Source organism: Pristiophorus japonicus, chromosome 6 (genome assembly GCF_044704955.1).
Source record: "Pristiophorus japonicus isolate sPriJap1 chromosome 6, sPriJap1.hap1, whole genome shotgun sequence".
NCBI lineage: Eukaryota > Metazoa > Chordata > Chondrichthyes > Pristiophoridae > Pristiophorus > Pristiophorus japonicus.
Window position 1 is genome coordinate 107,067,333 of NC_091982.1, and position 17,176 is coordinate 107,084,508.

Genomic DNA, 17,176 nt, shown 5'->3' on the forward strand with positions numbered 1-17,176 from the left:
GGGACACGCAGCCTCGGACGATGGGGCCCTGGGTGTGTTTCACTGCACCCCACTGGAATCCCCAGCCTCGGACTGTGAGAAACTATGGAATGTCCCAACACTCGCACCACTCAGGAAATGGGCTGGCACCTCAATGGGCGATACCTGCACCTCTTCCAGAGTGAGTACAAGAGTGGGGGCTTCATCCATCCCCTCCCTTTCCCCCTCACCCACTGCTCTTGGTCTGGAAGGTGGGATTGGAAGATGTTCTCCTCTTCAGACTCGTCTGCGTCTGAATCTTCTTCTGCCTCGGCTTCAGCCTTGTCAGGGTTGGCCTCAAGTTCTGCAAAATATAACAGAACAGACAAATGATTAGCAGCAGAGGATGGGGCAAGGTGGCATGAGTAGACTCACACAGCGCACGCAGCAGACTGATTTGAAGGAGCACGATGAATGATAGCACATTGCATCAACCGAAGTGTAGCTGATGGAGACATCCCCATGAACCGAAGCATAGCCAGCCCGCGCAGTACTTAACATTTAGCAAAGCCAGACTGTGAAATTTGAAGGACTTACCCTCTCCCTTGAGTGTGGGCCCAGCTTGTGTAGTGGTGGTTGCTTTTCTCCAGGCAGGACCCATCAAAGCAGCGACCCTGTCTTCCAAGGGTGCCAGCAGCTGCAGATTTGCCGGACCTCCTCATGTTTGAGTAATTTCCCTTTTGTTGTGTGCCACCTTCCTCTGCAAAGATGAAAATATAAAATTTTAGAGAGGGTGTCCTTCTGTTGGTTGGACATATACAAATGGTCACATTTACAATTGCAATTCCAGTGAATAAATGAAAATATTATTTTCACTAACTACTTGACCAAGGTCCTGCCACTTCTTTTTGCACTGGCCTCCAGACCTCGGGATGGTCACCAATGCACAGTATTCTTCTGTGAGTTGATTCCAGCATTTATTAATTTCTTTTGTTGAAACTTTTATGTGACCTCTGCTGGTGTCCAGCTCGTGTCATCTGGCCTCAATTACAGTAACTAGTGCCTCCACTTCGTCCTGTGAGATATTCTTGGTCCTTGAGCCATGTTGCATCTTGTATTACAGCTCCAATTTTTTCACTGAGAATTAAAGTTCTTACACACAACTGACTCTTTAAAAATAGCCGAATGCAGAACGGGAGCTGTACTGGTCATGCCCGCCCATGGCAGTCACGTAAAAAATGTCCTGTTATAGTTATGTGAGGTGTTTTTTTATTTATAGAAACATAGTAACATAGAAAATAGATGCAGGAGTAGGCCACAGCCCTTCGAACCTGCACCACCATTCAATAAGATCATGGCTGATCATTCCCTCAGTACCTCTTTCCTGCTTTCTCTCCATACCCTTGATCTCTTTAGCCGTAAGGGCCATATCTAACTCCCTCTTAAATATATCCAGTGAACTGGCATCAACAACTCTCTGCGGCAGGGAATTCCACAGGTTAACAACTCTCTGAGTGAAGAAGTTTCTCCTCATCTCAGTCCTAAATGGCTTACTCCTTATCCTAAGATGATGTCCCCTGGTTCTGGACTTCCCCAACATCGGGAACATTCTTCCCGCATCTAACCTGTCCAGCCCCGTCAGAATCTTTATACGTTTCTATGAGATCCCCTCTCATCCTTCTAAACTCCAGTGAATAAAGGCCCAATTGATCCAGTCTCTTCTCATATGTCAGTCCAGCCATCCCTGGAATCAATCTGGTGAACCTTCGCTGCACTCCCTCAATAGCAAGAACATCCTTCCTCAGATTGGGAGACCAAAACTGAACACAATATTCCAGGTGAGGCCTCACCAAAGCCTTGTACAACTGCAGTAAGACCTCCCTGCTCCTATACTCAAATCCCCTAGCTATGAAGGCCAACATGCCATTTGCCTTCTTCACCGCCTGCTGTACCTGCATGCCAACTTTCAATGACTGATGAACCATGACACCCAGGTCTCGTTGCACCTCCTCTTTTCCTAATCTGCCGCCATTCAGATAACATTCTGCCTTCGTGTTTTTGCCACCAAAGTGGATAACCTCACATTTATCCACATTATACTGCATCTGCCATGCATTCGCCCACTCACCTAACCTGTCCAAGTCACCCTGCAGACTCTTAGCGTCATCCTCACAGCTCACACCGCCACCCAGCTTAGTGTCATCTGCAAACTTGGAGATATTACACTCAATTCATTCATCTAAATCGTTAATGTATATTGTAAAGAGCTGGGTTCCCAGCACTGACCCTGCGGCACTCCACTAATCACTGCCTGCCATTCTAAAAAGGACACGTTTATCCCGACTCTCTGCTTTCTGTTTGCCAACCAGTTCTCTATCCATGTCAGTACATTACACCCAATACCATGTGCTTTAATTTTGCACACCAATCTCTTGTGCGGGACCTTATCAAAAGCCTTTTGAAAGTCCAAATACACCACATCCACTGGTTCTCCCTTATCCACTCTGCTAGTTACATCCTCAAAAACTTCCAGAAGATTCGTCAAGCATGATTTCCCTTTCATAAATGTTTTCCAAATGGGCTGCTATTTCATCCTTAATGATTGATTGCAACATTTTCCCCACTACTGATATCAGGGTAACCGTTCTACAATTACCTGTTTTCTCGCGCCCTCCTTTTTTAAAAAGTGGTGTTATATTAGCTACCCCCCAGTCCATAGGAACTGATCCAGAGTTGATAGACTGTTGGGAAATGATCACCAATGCATCCACTATTTCTAGGGCCACTTCCTTAAATGCTCTGGGATGCAGACTATCAAGCCACGGGGATTTATCGGCCTTCAATCCCATCAATTTCCCTAACACAATTTCCCAACTAATAAGGATATCCTTCAGTCCCTCCTTTTCACTAGACCCACTGTCCCCGAATACATCCGGAAGGTTATTTGTGTCTTCCTTCATGACGACAGAACCGAAGTATTTGTTCAATTGGTCTGCCATTTCTTTGTTCCCCATTATAAATTCACCTGAATCCGACTGCAAGGGACCTATGTTTGTCTTCATTAATCTTTTGCTCTTCACATATTTATAGAAGCTTTTGCAGTCAGTTTTTCTGTTCCCTGCAAGCTTCCTCTCATACTCTATTTTCCCCCTCTTAATTAAACCCTTAGTCCTCCTTTGTTGAATTCTAAATTTCTCCCAGTCCTCAGGTTTGTTGCTTTTTCTAGCCAATTTATATGCCTCTTCCTTGGTTTTAACACTATCCTTAATTTTCCTTGTTAGCCACTGTTAAGCCACCTTCCCTGTTTTATTTTTACTCCAGACAGGGATGTACAATTGCTGATCCATGTACAATCCATGTGATCTTTAAATGTTTGCCATTGCTTATCCACCGTCAACCCTTTAAGTATCATTTGCCAGTCTAATCTAGCCAATTCACGCCTCATACCGTCGAAGTTACCTTTCCTCAAGTTCAGGAGCCTAGTCTCTGAATTAACTGTGTCACTCTCCATCTTAATAAAGGATTCTACCTATTATGGTCACTCTTCCCCAGGGGGCCTCACACAACAAGATTGCTAATTAGTCCCTTCTCATTACACATCATCTAGTCTAGGATGGTCAGCTCTCTAGTTGGTTCCTCGACATACTGGTCTCGAAAACCATCCCTAATACACTCCAGGAAATCCTCCTCCACTGCATTGCTACCAGTTTGGTTAACCCAATCAATATGTAGATTAAAGTCGCCTTATTGTGCTGTGTTTCCTGTTTTAGGGGGAGTTTCTCATTGTATGGGCTCCCATTACTGTCAAACAGAGTTCCCAATTATTATCAATGAGAATACTAGATAGTGAATGGTGATCCAGGCCCACGTAATTCCAACGGATGCGTTCGTACATGGAAGACATCTTCCCGTGTGCTGCGCAGCGAACGAAGGCCTCAGACCAGAATCTTACGTTCCATAGATTTTTTTCAGGTCGAGGTAAGCCTCCGACCGCAATTTTTGGCCCATAATATAATATATATATGCCAGCCATAGTTTTAGCCAGTCCCTCATATCGAGGAAGACTTGCTTCCACACCAAAAAGGGATGAGTTCGCAGGTGTTTCAATGTGGGACCTGATATTCCAGGTCCTGAACTACTTATTGAAGGGTGGAAGATGCCTGTGCGTGGATTCTTTTAACGTGAGATGGCCATTGCACACCAGCCATCACGTGGGCTTGACAGAGCTAGGTCTTAATCCAGTGGCAAGGGTTAACCAAGGCGACTGGAGGCCAAGCTGTGCTGCACGGACCTCTTATGCACACATACCCCTACTGTACATAGATCGCAGTGTGGGTTGGCCCGTGTTGCCCCTGGACCTTCGCCTCTTCTGGGCCTTGTAACTCACGCCTCTCCTGAGCCCCAATCACGTCACTCCTGGGCCCCAATCTTTCCATCACGATCTCTCGCTGCTCCACCGCCCAGACCTCGCCGCACCACTGCTGTACCTGGACCTCGCCGATGATCCTGTCCACACTCCAATCAGTGACTTGGATTTTGGTGTCGTCAATCCAGTCACCCTCCTCAAAGCCGTCGCCCTCCTGGACCGGCTCGCGCTGCTCCCTGCAGAGGCTAGCTCCTCCCTTTATCCCCGACCTGCCGCTGGTGTTTCCTCGCAGGTCGGGGGCCACCGCACTGTGTGACGGGCCGCTCCAGCTCCCCCCTTAAATGCCAGCCATAGCTCCCTGGTAGCACTTATTCCTCTGAGTCAGAAGGTCATGGGTTCCACTCCAGACATTTGAACACATAATCTAGGCTGACACTTCAGTGTAGTACTGAAGGAGTGCTGCACTGTCGGAGGTGCTGTTTTTCAGATAAGACATTAAACCAAGGCTCCACCCACCCTGTTAGGTGGATGTAAAAGATCCCCGGACACTATTCAAAGATTAGACAGCATTTATCCCTCAACCAATATCAGTAAAAAAAAATCTGGTAATTTGTTTGATTGGTGTTTGTGGGAGCTTGCTGTGCGCAAATTAGCTGCTGTCTTTCCTACATTACAGTGACTGCACTTCATAAGTAATTTATTGGCTGTAAAGTGTTTTGGAATGTCCTGAGTTCATGAAAAGCGCTAAAGAAATGCAAGACCTTTCCTTTCCTACTTGTACTTGAGATGTGGGTGAAGCTGTTTAGGTGGCAACTGTTGTCCATCCCTCATCTCCCTCAGGGGATAATGAGTCAACCACATAGTGTGGGACTGAAGTCACATGTAGACCGGCCTGCAGAGGGGTGGCATTTACTCTTCCTTGCAGGACATTAGTAAATTCGTTGGGTTTAACCAGACAGATTGGCTTTGAAATTAAATGGTGCTGCATACAATTGATGCCGAAGTGTCCAACATGGTGAGCAGTGTGCATATGCACATTCTGTGCTGGAAGTGTGTCGCTCACTATATTGGTACAGCCATCAAAAGAGGCGTCCAGGGACCGCGCCTGAAACAGGCGTTAGCCCCTTTGCATATATAAACAAAGCACCGAGCGTCTGTTTAATGCCCCCTTTGTAAAATTGGGCTGCTCTGGGTGCAGGACAACGAGACCTACAAGCGCCCTAATCTGTGGTCCTTAAAAGGGACCAGCCTCATAAAAATGGTACGTTTTTACAAAATACTTACCTGAATGTGGAGGTCCACATTAAAACAAGGGCCGCTGCCAGTAACTGCTTGCCCTCCTCCATCCCGGTATCTCTCCACTCCCCCCCCGACCCCTTTACCGGTCACTCTTCCTCCCTCCCGATCGCTTCCCGCTTTCTTCTGATTGTCCCCCTCATTCCCGATCAGTTCCTGCCCTCTCCTGGTCATTCCCTTCCCTCAAGGACAAGGGGACAAACTGGTAAAAGGGAACATTAGGACTAACATCAAAAGCTGTTTATTCAGAGTGGGATCAAGACTTGGAATGGATTTCCCGAGAGAGAGGTAGTGGTGAAAACCTTTCAATGCATTTAGGAAAGAGTTGAATGCTGCAATGTGGGGATCTGGATGGACAAACTAAGATGGGCCAAATGGTCTTCCCCATCTGTAATTATGTTGTGATCTTGAAGGATAAATTGGACAGCTGGTTATAATGGACAAGATACCTGTGTCAGTCTGTTACTAAAGGGTTACACTTCATCAATAAATGGCGACATTTAAAACAAACAGAATATATAGTTTACTTGAGTATTACGACTTGCTCTTATTAATAAAATACTATTGTTGCTGTGTGTCATCATATCTGGTCACACGATTGACAATCTATATGCGATCTTTTTCCATCTCTGCCTCCTCCTGAGGTCCCCACCATCGCTGAAGCCAGTCTTCAGCCAATTCGATTCACTCCACGTAATATCAGGAAATGGCTGAGAGCACTGGATACAGCAAAGGTTATGGGCCTCGACAACATCCCAGCTGTTGTGCTGAAGACTTGTGCTCCAGAACTAGCCACGCCTCTAGCCAAGCTGTTCCAGTACAGCTACACAACTGGCATTAACCTGACAATGTGGAAAATTGCCCAGGTCCACAAATACCAGGACAAATCCAATCCAGCCAATATCCCACCCCATCAGTCTACTCTCAATCATCAGCAAAGTGATGGAAGGTTTCATCTACAGTGCTATCAAAGCAGCACTTACTCACCAATAACCTGCTCACTGATACTCCGTTTGCGTTCCACCAGGACCACTCGGTTCCAGACCTCATTGCAGCCTTGGCCCAAACATGGACAAAGAGAGCTGAATTCCAGAGGTGAGGTGAGTGACTGCCCTTTACATCAAAGCAGCATTTGACAGTGTGGCATCAAGGAGCCCTAGTAAATCGGACGTCAATGGGAATCAAGGGAAAAACTCTCCACTGGCTAGAATCATACCTAGCAGAAAGGAAGATGGTTGTGGTTGTTGGAGGTCAATCATTTCAGCCCTAGGACATCGCTGCAGGAGTTCCTCAGGGCAGTGTCCTAGGCCCAACCATCTGCTTCATCAATGACCTTCCCTCCATCATAAGTTCAGAAGTGGGAATGTTCGCTGATGATTGCACAGTGTTCAGTTCCATTCGCAACTCCACAGAAAATGCAGCTTTCCATGCCCACATGCAGCAAGATCTGCATAACATTCAGGCATGGGCTGATAAGTGGCAAGTAACATTCATGCCACACAGTTGCCAGGCAATGACTATCTTCAACAAGCGAGAGTCTAACCACCGTCCCTTGACATGCATTGGCATTACCATCGCCAAATCCCCCAGCATCAACATACTGTGGGTCACCATTGACCAGAAACTTAACTGGACCAGCCACATAAATACTGCAGCAACAAGAGCAGGTTAGTGGCTGGGTAATATGTGGCGGGTGTCTCACCTCCTAACTCCCCAAAGCCTTTCCACAAGGCCCATGTCAGTAGTGTGATGGAAATCTCTCCACTTGCCTGGATGAGTGCAGCTCCAACAACACTTAAGAAGCTTAACACCATCCAGGACAAAGCAGCCTGCTTGATTGGTATCCCATCCACCACCTTAAACATTCACTTCCTTCACCACTGGAGCATCGTGTCTGCAGTGTGTACCATCTACATGATGCACTGCAGCAACTTGTCAAGGCTTCTTCGACAGCACCTCCCAAACCTGCGACCTCTACCACCTAGAAAGACAGGGCAGCAGGCGCATGGGAACACCATCACCTCCAAGTGTCCCTCAAAGGCACACAGCATGCTGAATTGGAGAGATATCGCTGTTTCTTCATCATCATTGGGTCAAAATGCTGAAAGTTCCTCCTTAACAGCACTGTGGGAGTACATTCACCACATGGACTATTGCGATTCAAGAAGGTGACTCACCACCGCCTTCTCAAGAGCAGTTAAGGAATGGGCAATAAATGCTGGGCTTGCCAGCGATGCCCACATCCCAGAAAATAATTTTAAAAACTGTTATTTTTCGCATGGTTTGATCTCAGTCCCTCTTTTTTTCTGCCCTCTATTTCATTGACAGCTATAAAGTCAAGATTGTCTGTAAATAAAAGCAGAGATAGATTTATATTGAACCAGTGTTACCAGCTGACGCATGGCTGGAGTGATAGTATCTCAGAACTTACCACATCTGTCTTACGAAAGGATGGGACTGGGCAGACTCTGACAGAATATGAATCTGGAAAACTACATTTAAGACCAACCTTAAAAAAAACAATTAGCCCTTATCTATGGCCATATATTAGAGTCTGGGCAACACGATTTCTCGCTCAAATGGTCTGAAAAGAGTTCATGCGAGTAGTTCACCTACTTTACAATCGGAAATCTGCATTTTTCCCGGCCCTGCAGTATTAGCAGAGCAGGATCTCACAATTAACCCTAACTGTGCTAACTTTTTCTGTCGCTCAGATGTTCCCCTAAATTTGCTTAGATTATAATTAATTCGCAACAGGGTCATTAGATGAATGCTGTACTGCACAAGTGCCACATTCTAATACATAATCCAGACTCTCCACTGAAATACGTCAGTCACTCTTCCAACTTCTCTTTCAAGCTCCTGAGATAGCACAGCCTTTTTGTCGAAGCTGCTCATGTTGGAGAATATGTAAGTCAAATGTTCAGAGTTCTTGCATCTGAACAATCTCTAGAAATCCAAGAAGAACTAAAAGATTCACTGGTGTTAAACTCTTAATCCTTTGCAAACAGGGCTGCCAATCAGCTGTGATCAAAGCAGCAATTACTACTTTGACACATGACTACTGCACGGATTCACATTAGATTTCTTTAAGATCAGGGCACCGTATCATGGAGAATACCCAATGAGAAACGTATTGTCTGGAATCTTAGCTGACTTAACTCTTCAGTGTCTGCAGATCCTGGGAGCATAATATTAACCATTCACAACTTAAAAGTCTACAAACTAATTCATAAGTAGATGAACATTAAGGCAGTAAGTGGCTTTTGAACAAATCATGTCAAATATTTTAGCTCTGCATTATCAGAGTTTTTAAGCATATTTACAAAGCTTGTAATGAATTACTTAAACTACGATGGTATGGTAAATCTAATGATGGGAACACTTTAAACCAACAAAGTTACACCCTTGACACATGCTCACAGCACAGGATCTGGTATTTACACTTACTATTTTAACCTTATTAACTGAAGTAATTCATGGGAACAAAGGCTTTTTGAAGTGAAGTGAAACTGTTCACCTTTGTAAGCCCTCATTTGGGAAGAATGATCATAATTATTATTTTTTTTTAAATAAAAGTGCTCTAACATTACCCACCATTTTTCAATGGTGAGAATGGAAATTTCTAGAAACCGATCGAGTGTGCACAGGAGGGAGCTGGGAATGTCATGTGGAAGGAATGTCTATAATGCTGAGTTTGCAATCCACACTTTTAATGCACACAGTCCGTTTCCCTACATTACAACAGTGACTACACTTTAAAAGTACTTGATTGGCTGTAAAGCACTTTGGGATGTCCTGAGGTTGTGAAAGGCACTATATAAATGCAAGTTCTTTCTTCATCTTTAAACTTTCTGATATGCAGCAACCCAGACACTCTTTTATTCTGAGGAATTATTTCAGGTTGGTTCTGAGGGCTTGTGCAGGGTTATTGCTAATATTCACCTCACAACTTGGTTTTATTAATCTTTGGTTCTTTTGGATGGAACAAATGCATTTCCTCTGCTATTTCCCAGCATCTTTTGGCTGAACCTTTGTTTTCACAGGGTGGACTGAGTTCATTTTACAATAACTTTGCAGTTCCTGTTTCAAAAATATATATATTTTTGTACGAACCAAATTTTTCATTATCTTTGCTATCTTCAATGACTTTTCAGCACAAACATAGACAGTTCAGCAGAATCTCTATCCACTGATAGTGGTACACATGCCATCATTTCGATTAATCTCTTGTTTGAATGTTGTACAAGTTTGACATGGGCGGCACTGTACAGCAGAATACGGCACTGGCCGTCAAACCTCGCACTGCGCAAATACCAGTCGATGAAACTCCCAAGATTCCAGCTCCCAACATCTGAGACCAGACCGTCAGCTCCCCAAAGGAAGAGAGTTCCGTCATCGTGGCAACAGGAATAACAAGAAAATTAAAACCTAGAATACAAAATGTTCATGACCATGGGGTCATTTTAACTTAACTCACCGGGCGGGGAACCCATGGGATCGGGTGCAACCCATGGGATCGGGTGCAACCCACGGGATCGGGTGCAACCCATGGGATCGGGTGGAATGTTTGTTTTATGCACCGGCCAATAACAGTAGTTGTTCACTGCAATGTAGGGTAAAATTGGGCGGGGTGTAAAATCAGTGTTACATGTTCACGTCAGCTTCCTGATGCCAGGTTAGTATAAAATGTCCCCCTCTGTAAATCTGACATTCAGTATGTTCGACCCTGAATAGAAAGAATTCTGATGATATCACAGAAATCCTGGGATCATCACTCTTCCCTCGGACCCCGCCCCCTCCACTCCAAATCTGTTGACCCCAGTTTGAAAACCTATGGAATAAAGGGACATAGCAGTGCCTCATTCTAACTTTTAGAATGATAGTTGCTGCTTATGTCTCTTCTAAGTACCGCAATCATCACAAACGGACTTTAATTCACTGCAATTACTGGCTTACCACCACCACCATTATGACCAAACTTGCAATGAGCAGTCATCGCATTATCAAGGGTATTGCCCTGTGGAAGATGCATTGAACTGGGATTCTGTCGGGCATGATGACAAATATCCATGTCACTGATTACAACAAGGAAGAAATGCTTTTATGTCTGGGCCACTAATATGACAGCTGTTTCCTTGGGACCTTGGAACAAGAAGGATGAGCCATTCTGCTCAACTGCCACAATTAAGTATGCTTTGAATGCAAATAAACTTGAAATGAACATCAGTATTGGACAGTAATAACTTTAGATAGATACAGACAAATACAAGAAACTGCGGAAGATAACGGGGCCAAAATTGCCCGCTTTTTTGAGGCCCGTTACCACCTGTAAGAGGCCCATGAGCAACTGTCACCGGGGCAGGGGTGGCGCATGTTTCCGCTCTGCCCGACGCACTGACCCGATGTCGGCCGCGTGCCAACCCTTACCGCCCAACAGCGACCCCGTTGCCGCCCTGCGGGGTAAATTGCCCCGACAGAGTGGGGCCCCCGCCGGTCAGTGCCCCTGACAGTGTCACGAGACGGAAAGATGCCAGTGGCTGGGCGGTGCATCCGCCGTTAAAGGGGAGGGCGCACGACCGCGGCTGCCATTTTGTTTTAATTCTCGGCCGACTTTGCAGTCAGCCCGACAATGGCAACCGCTGCTTCCCCCGGGCCGCCAACAGGCAGCCCAACACACCCTCTTGGATGCCAGGCCGCTGACCCCGCCGAACTCCTCCCTGGTGGTCCAGTGGCTGCCAAGGAGGCCTCAATGGCCTCGCAGTGTCTCTCCCCTTTAAGTGAAGCGGAGGGGCATTGCTACGCATCAGCGTGACGCGGCACGTCCGTGTCACACTGACGTCATCACTGCCGACACCGCCCTGCTCCCATCCTGAACCCGTCTCTACACCACCTCAAACGGCACCCCAAAGAGCTGGGAGGCAGTGACAAAATTAAAGTGCCGAAATTTCCACCTCTCCCTTCGACTCCAGCCGGGCCATGGCAATTCAAATTATCTGTCCCAAATGGGGCAGAGGACAATTTCCAGCCTCTGGTGTTTTACTTTTAACTAATTTGCCCAATACCTTCACCATTTTCACTCACTGCCACAGTCCATTGTGATGCAGCTTATTCTTCCTGTGAAAGAAAAAAAATAAAACTATCAGTTCTGCACAACTCCAGACAGTCTGGCTTCAATCAATCACTGCATTTCCAAGTGCTACTTACAAAAAGACTATGACTTAAAAGACTACACTGTACTCAGACAGATTATTTATGTACCGCGATCAGATTCACATTTAGCCACGTAACTTATATTTTCATGACTATTTGCTTTTTCCCCTAACAGCACTGGAACTCTGCTCTCGCTACAATCATACTCATATTGACTTCACCTCCTACTTGTACGATGCTTATATTTATATTCCGATTGTATTTGTATTTTAGTCTCTGGTTAATACAAATGCCATATATAATCATATAGATATTTGGATGATGTATCCAATATAGGAATTTTAAATTTGGAGTGTCTATCAAAAGAGTGCCACAGCCTCCTATAATAAAAACAGAAAATAATAGCTGCATTAGATATTACAATAACTATCTATCTGACAAAAACATCTCGGGTCTGTCAATTTAATCATCCTGTGGTCACATCTTAGCCAGTCAAATTTTAAGTAATATATGTTCTATGCTACAGTATCACTGTCGTGAATTCAGAATAAGGCTGGACTGCTTAAATAGGTTAGAACGACACATTTTGTGTAGCTTTATCCTTATCCTGCAGCAAGTAATGGATTCATTCATGCTACCACGCGATAGTTCCGCTGGATTTTATAATCCAGTATTCATCTTATTTCAGAGTCCATTATATCTTTTGTCAATAAAAATTGTGAAAATCCTGTACAGATTTTCATTCAATATTTTCAAATATTGGGGGGGGGGGGGGAAATAAAACAGTTCTCGAGTGACTGTGACTGCGGAAGATGGTGGAGATAAATCCGTGATAAATGTGCAACTCCTTCACCAAGAAATGTTATCCTTGGATCAGGAATGTGCTATCAGGATTTCCAAAACTGTAGTTCTAAATAAGCAATTTGCAAATCTTTGTACTGTAGCTCATTTGTTCAATCATTCAGCAAATTCAATCCAAACAAAAACACCAGCAAACTCTTTCAAAAGGCACAGTCTTTAATCAAAAAGTGTTTGGCCAAACTCTCTTGGTTCTTTGCCAAACTTTAAAATGTGATGAAGCAATTTCCATCACCATGCCACAAAATTGTCCCTTGTGTATAACATAATGATTAAAATGATGAATGGTATTGGCCATTCCCACCCCGCCCCGTAAACTTGAATATACATAAGAACATAAGAATATAATAAATAGGAGCAGGAGTAGGCCACCTGGCCCCTCGAGCCTGCTCCACCATTTAATAAGATCATGGCTGATCTGATCATGGACTCAGCTCCCTACCCGCTCCCCGTAACCCTTTATTACCTTATAACTCAAAAATCTGTCTATTTCTGCCTTAAATATATTCAATGATCCAGCCTCCACAGCTCTCTGGGGCACAGAATTCCACAGATTTACAACCCTCTGAGAGAAGAAATTCCCCCTCATCTCAGTTTTAAATGGGCGGCCCCTTATTCTGAGACTATGGGCTAGAACTTTCACTTTTTTTTGAATGCTTAACGCCGACTTACTCCCATTTTACCGCTGAAATGACGTATAATACCCATATATCACCCATTTTGGCACAAAATGGAAAGTGGCGGGCACGTATCACCGAGCGTTACTTTCCCCATGTGCTTAACGCTGGGAAAAAATATTACCGACCGCCCACTTTTTTTGGGCAGCATCAACAGAATGGGCGAAATCTACACCCATAATATCGCCCAGCGTTAATTTCCGCTCTGATTTAATGCCGAGATTCAATAATACCGCCTGCCCACTTTTTTTAGTCATAAAGATCATATTTACCGAAATTAGCGGCCACGAGATCGCCTTACGTCAATTTCACCACCTCGCACACATATCGCCCACAATATCGCTCGCCCAAAAAAACGCCCAGAAAAAGTGAAACTAACTGGAACGAATCACAGCGTTATGGATGCTATGTTCTAGATCACATGTCGCGTCCTTTAAAAGGGTGCTGTGCTTCAACCTCAGCGGAGTTTGGATGTACTCTGCAGGTCATTGGAGTTGATGTGAACATCTGTAAAAACATCTTGACCACACTGTGACCGATTGGAATTGAAGAGGTGTCTTCATCGGGGCATTCCTTGTTTGTGACCAATCGGTGGAAAACAGAGAGCTACTGCAATGGGGCCTGTCCTTTCTCACTCGCTCTTGGTGACCAAATACATGCAGCAGACCCGACATCGCCGAAGAAACGCTCCACTGCATTATGTGCCCAATGTAAGACATGACAGACAGATGAGGAGGATCAGACGTTACACCTCCCGCAAGTACAAGGAGTAGCATTCTTACCTCGACTTGCCCGACACCACCTACCTTTGGAGACTGCGCTTCCACAAAGAGGTTAGCACTGAGGTATGCCAGCTGATAAGAGAAGATCTGCAGCCTGCCAGCACCATCAGTACTGCACGGCCTGTTGAAGTTAACGTCACTGCGGCACTGTTGTTCTACACCTCGGGTTCTTTTCAGGCCATAGCTGCAGACATTTGTGGACTTTCTCAGCATGCCACACATCGCTGCATTAGCCAGGTCACTGAAGCCTTGTACACATGCAGGAGGGACTTGATCAGCTTCCTTATGACCAGGGAGGCAGAGTAAGAGGGCTCTAGGAATCTCCAGAATTGCAAACTTCCCCAAATAGACTGTACGCACATCGTAATGTGGGCACCTTTTCAGGATGCAGAGGTTTTCAGGAACCGCAAGGGATTCCACTCCCTGAATGTCCAACTGGTTGTCGACCACCAGCAAATTATACTGGCATTGAATGCTCAATTTCTGGGCAGCATCCATGATGCTCACATCCTGCGTGAGAGCACTGTATCTGACTTGTTTAACAATGAGCCACAAGGTCAATGCTGGATGCTTGGTGTCAAAGGATATGGCCTCGCCACCTGGCTGATGACCCCCCTGCGTGACACCCACACAGAATCCAAGAGGCGATACAATGAGAGCCACAGAGCAACTCGCAATATCGTGGAGAAAACTATTGGAGTGCTGAAGAAATGCTTTAGATGCATGGACCACTCAGGAGGCGAGCTCCAATACCACCCTGAGCAGATAGCTCAATTCGTGGTGGTGTGCTCCATGCTGCTCAACTTGGCTATCAGGAGGGGACAAGAATTGCCTGATGAGTCTGACAGTCCACCTCACCAGAGAGAGGAAGAGGAGGACGAGGAGGTGAACGCTGACATCGGCCCAGGCAATCAGGCTGACGCTGAAGCCATGCCACCGCCCCCCTGTAGACCACATGAAAGGGCCCATGGTGGCATGATAGCTGCAAGAGCCTTACATCAAGAGCTCATCAATGATCGCTTTGCTTGAAAGAACGTTGGTGTTATTTACAAGGCTGACACACTGCTGGGTGTGCAGGTCATACATCAATGGTGGGCATCACTTTGGTGACAGTTAAAGTTTAAGTTGATTGAAGTTAAGTGTGATTATACCCTTTGATGTAAAGGAATCACCAGCGTGTAATGTTGCAGCTACCTGAGCTAATGTGCTACAAGGTTTTGTTAAATAAACATTTAAAACGAACATTAGTCTGAATTCATCAGTATTTCTGTACAAACCAACCCTTTTCCCCCTCCCCCCGCTGCTTCTCCTCCCCACATCTACCCCTTCCCCTCCTGACTCCAAGCCACCAGGCCGAGGAGGTCCTCAGGCGATGCTTCATTGGGGTGGGGGTGGTGACGGCCAAAAGCGCTGCTTGGACATATATGGGAGAGGATGGTCCCAAGGTGGGAACATGCTCTGAGCCAGAAGCAAGATGCGGCACCTTGGGGTGCGGCACCTTGGGTTGCAGCGCGGTGCTCCGGGACCACTGGGAGCCCTCTGCCATCAGTGTTCCTGGCTACCAGCTCCAGGGCCTCCTCCATCCCTTCCATATAATATCTTATTTGTTGGACAAAAACTCGGTGCCAACTATGTTCCTGGTTCTTAGTAGGCTTTTTGCTACTGGTGAATCTCCGTCGTTCCTCCCATAACAGCCAGACAAGCACATACCACAGCCACACACGCTTTCAGTGCCTCTGAGCTCCCTGTCTCTCTGTGTCCTCTTCTGCGCATGTCATGATGACCCTTGACCTCCTGAATCGCGGGAATCGAGCGTTGCCATGCCGTTGCTAAGGACGGCCACACTTTACGGCAGAAGGTCAAAAAAATGTAACGGTACTGCCCATTTGATATCGCTCGCTGTAACGCCCATTTTCAAAAATGGAAACTAGTTGTTTTGAGAATGGGCGAGAAGCCGACGATCTGAAAACCCCTTTTTATTGCCCACGCCGGATATAACGCCCATTTTGGGACGATAAGCACAAAAGTGGATATTCTAGCCCTATGTCCCCTAGTTTTAGTTTCCCCGATGAGTGGAAATATCCTCTCTGCATCCACCTTGTCGAGCCCCCTTATTATCTTATATGTTTCAATAAGATCGCCTCTCATTCTTCTGAACTCCAATGTGTATAGGCCCAACCTACTCAACCTATCTTCATAAGTCAACCCCCTCAGCTCTGGAATCAACCTAGTGAACCTTCTTTGAACAGCCTCCAATGCAAGTATATCCTTTCTTAAATACGGAGACCAAAACTGTATGCAGTACTCCAGGTGTGGCCTCACCAATATCCTGTACAGTTGTAGCAGGACTTCTCTGCTTTTATACTCTATCCCCCTTGCAATAAAGACCAACATTCCATTTGACTTCCTGATTACTTGCTGTATCTAGTGGGGTGCCACAGGGCTCAGCTATTTAGAATATACATTAATGATTTAGATGATGGAATTGAGTGTAAAATCTCCAAGTTTGCAGATGACACTAAACTGGGTGGTGGTGTGAGCTGTGAGGAGGATGCTAAGAGGCTGCAGGGTGACTTGGACAGGTTAGGTAAGTGGGCAAATGCATGACAGATGCAGTATAATGTGGATAAATGTGAGGTTATCCACTTTGGGGGCAAAAACACAAAGGCAGAATATTATCTGAATGGCAGCAGATTAGGAAAAGGGGAGGTGCAACGAGACCTGGGTGTCATGGTACATCAGTCATTGAAAGTTGGCATGCAGGTTCAGCAGGCAGTGAAGAAGGCAAATGATATGTTGGCCCTCTTAGCTAGTGGTTTTGAGTATAGGAGCAGGGAGGTCTTACTGCAGTTGTACAGGGCCTTGCTGAGGCCTCATCTGGAATATTGTGTTCAGTTTGGTCTCCTAATCTGAGGAAGGACATTCTTGCTATTGAAGGAGTGCAGCGAAGGTTCACCAGACTGATTCCAGTGATGTCTGGGCTGACATATGAGGAGAGATCGGATCAACTGGGCCTTTATTCACTGGAGTTTAGAAGGATGAGAGGGGATCTCATAGAAACATATAAAATTCTGACAGGACTGGAC